The sequence below is a fragment of the Genypterus blacodes genome, unplaced genomic scaffold, assembly GCF_046128005.1.
Source record: "Genypterus blacodes isolate CSIRO-AG114 ecotype Tasmania unplaced genomic scaffold, CSIRO-AGI_Gbla_v1 ptg000195l_1, whole genome shotgun sequence".
Lineage (NCBI taxonomy): Eukaryota > Metazoa > Chordata > Actinopteri > Ophidiiformes > Ophidiidae > Genypterus > Genypterus blacodes.
Window position 1 is genome coordinate 542,410 of NW_027466995.1, and position 2,586 is coordinate 544,995.

Here is a 2,586-nt window from a genome sequence, read left to right on the forward strand (position 1 = left end):
TGTACAATATAATCACATTACACTTTTCTCAAGAAGGTTCCATGTCTCCCATCCCATTTTGTCAAAGTCAATTACACACTGTTGGTGTGTTGCAGCTTAGGGACCGTTGAGCAAAGAGCCCCGAGACATAATCTGATTTCACTTTCATTCAAATCGTTTTCCACTTTGAGATCTAATCCTGGTTTCATAATATGAACTCTGACCTCGAATATCGACCGGACTGCAGTCAGTATTTAATGTTCATCACAGCTCAATGTGGGAGTCTTCCCCTCACACTGGAGTGCTTTTGACATAGCCTTCACCCAGCTGCCCCCACACCGGGCCCCTGTGGACCCTCTCAGGTCCCTAACCACACAAGTGTTTCCACGGTGGCGAAACAGTTTCAGTCTGACTGACATCCCGGTGTTGGGGAACACAGTTAAAAAAGTGCACGGAGCGTGACAGACCACCTTGGCCCTACCTCCTCGCCCCATCTCCCCTTTTAAACACGGAGTCCACCCTGTCAAGTCACATGCCGGAGCCGTAATTTAGACTAATAATTACCAGACATCACCACAATGAAACATCAGTGTCTGAACTTCTTTGGAGCAAACTGAATTTTAATACATTTGGAAAAGGTTGGCCGGAGGCAGGAACCCCGCACACTGGGAAAAGGCAGCGAACATGTGGAAGCACTTTGGGAAGTGATAAATGATTTGAAATCCACAGCGTCCCCGAAAATGGAAATTAGGGCGAACAGGTGTTAAATGGGAACCACTGGTGCATTTAGAACAGGGAAAGAAAACGTCCCGGGTCTTCGGGGCCAGATGTGACAGGGGCCGGGCCGGGCCAGGGAGGGCGTTGGTGAGTGGTCATGGCCTGGGGTGTGTGATGTGTGGAGGCCCCATGTGCCTGACCTCCCCTCCATGGAATAACGGCTCACTTGTGTCAGCTGTTCTGGTTAAGGGGGGGGAAACATTAAGCTCAGGCCCCCCAACGTCCTTACGAACAAACTGCAGGACAGCAATTCCCCCGCGTGGTATAAATAGCAACATTATCAATTTAGCTTTAATTTGCCTTATAGATAATATGTGTAGAGCAAATTTAGCTTTGATCTGCTGTACTTGTGAGGTATTGGAGCGTTAGAAGATGATAATAGCAGCTTCACTTGGCACAATCTCATCACCTCTGGCATTATTGCTAATTTGTATGGGTGCCGTCTTTAACATGGTAATTGCCATAAATTGGAGCTTTATTCACAGTGGGTCAGGAAATGGCCAAGTATAACAGCCATCAAGCGGGGAAGACTAATTTTCCCACTGTTGTGCCGTTCTCCAACTGGAATTTTCGGGCCAAGTGAGCCGGGCCATAAACCTAAATGCCCATGATTTCATTCACATCATGCCTGGGGTCTGTTCACCTTAGGGAGCCATTTTAAATGTGATGAGTCATTTACATTGTCAGAGATAATGAATGAATAACAGAAACGCGAAATGTTGCCTGCTCGACTGAAAATAACTCTGATTCCAGTCGGTAAGAGGAACGCCGGGTCAGGTTTCATTGTTGGAGGGACAATGAGTTTTTCTCTAATTTTGGACCTCAGTCTTAAGCACTGACGCAGCTGACAGCGAGACACACACCTCCTCGTCTAACCTCACGCTCACACACAAACACACACGCACACACACACACACACACACACACACACACACACACACACACACTGGCACAGAGCAACACACAGCTTTTTCCTCTGTCCCTGTCAGTCTCACTTTCACTATATTGATTTTACGGAAAGTTTCTCAGACTTTCGCTGAATCGTCCACTTGTTTTAGCTCGAACCCCTTGGATTGTTTTGTCCCAGCTGTCAAAACAAGAGGAGTCAATATTAGGCACGTTTGCGGTCCCCGGTGATGTGGATGATGTGCTATGTATTGCCTTAACCTGAGACGCTCCCAGAATGCATCGCTCCAAGGAGCCACACAGAGCCGGAGAATGGACAGCTGTTGGGACTCGTGGTATTTCAAATGTATAGACTTCATACTAATGGAGTGGCATACTGCCCAGATGGAGCTTAATCCTATCTGTAGATCAGCATAAGTTAACCATTTCATTAACCCTGTACTAACCAGTGCTGTGGGAAGGCTGCGAGGCTGCATTATTTTGCCATGACACCACTGTATGGGAGTTTAATTGGCTATTCCATTAATAACACGGCAAACTAATTTAGCAGAACCTGTCCTCTTTAAACCGCAGGAACAAAGAGTAGGAGGGTGGAAATCAATCTCAGCTTTGTGCCTGAGCCACTGACCCGTTCACGCTTTGAAGATTGTTGCTGTAGAAAAAAAAAAGCATCTGAGAAGTTATTTAACTACAAACAGAGCCTACCTTCCCCATTCCAGCTGCATAATCAGGCATAATAAGTGACTGCAAAGGTCCACTTAATGTATTTCTAACACTGGAGACCTGCTAATCCTGTCAGGGGGAATGAAATGGAGGGGGGAAACCGTGTAGGAGCCCAGCCATGGAGCTGAGCATTTAACTCCATAACCATGCAGGCAAATGCCTGGGCGCCTTTCACACAAAAAGAGAAAGAGAGGGAGAATA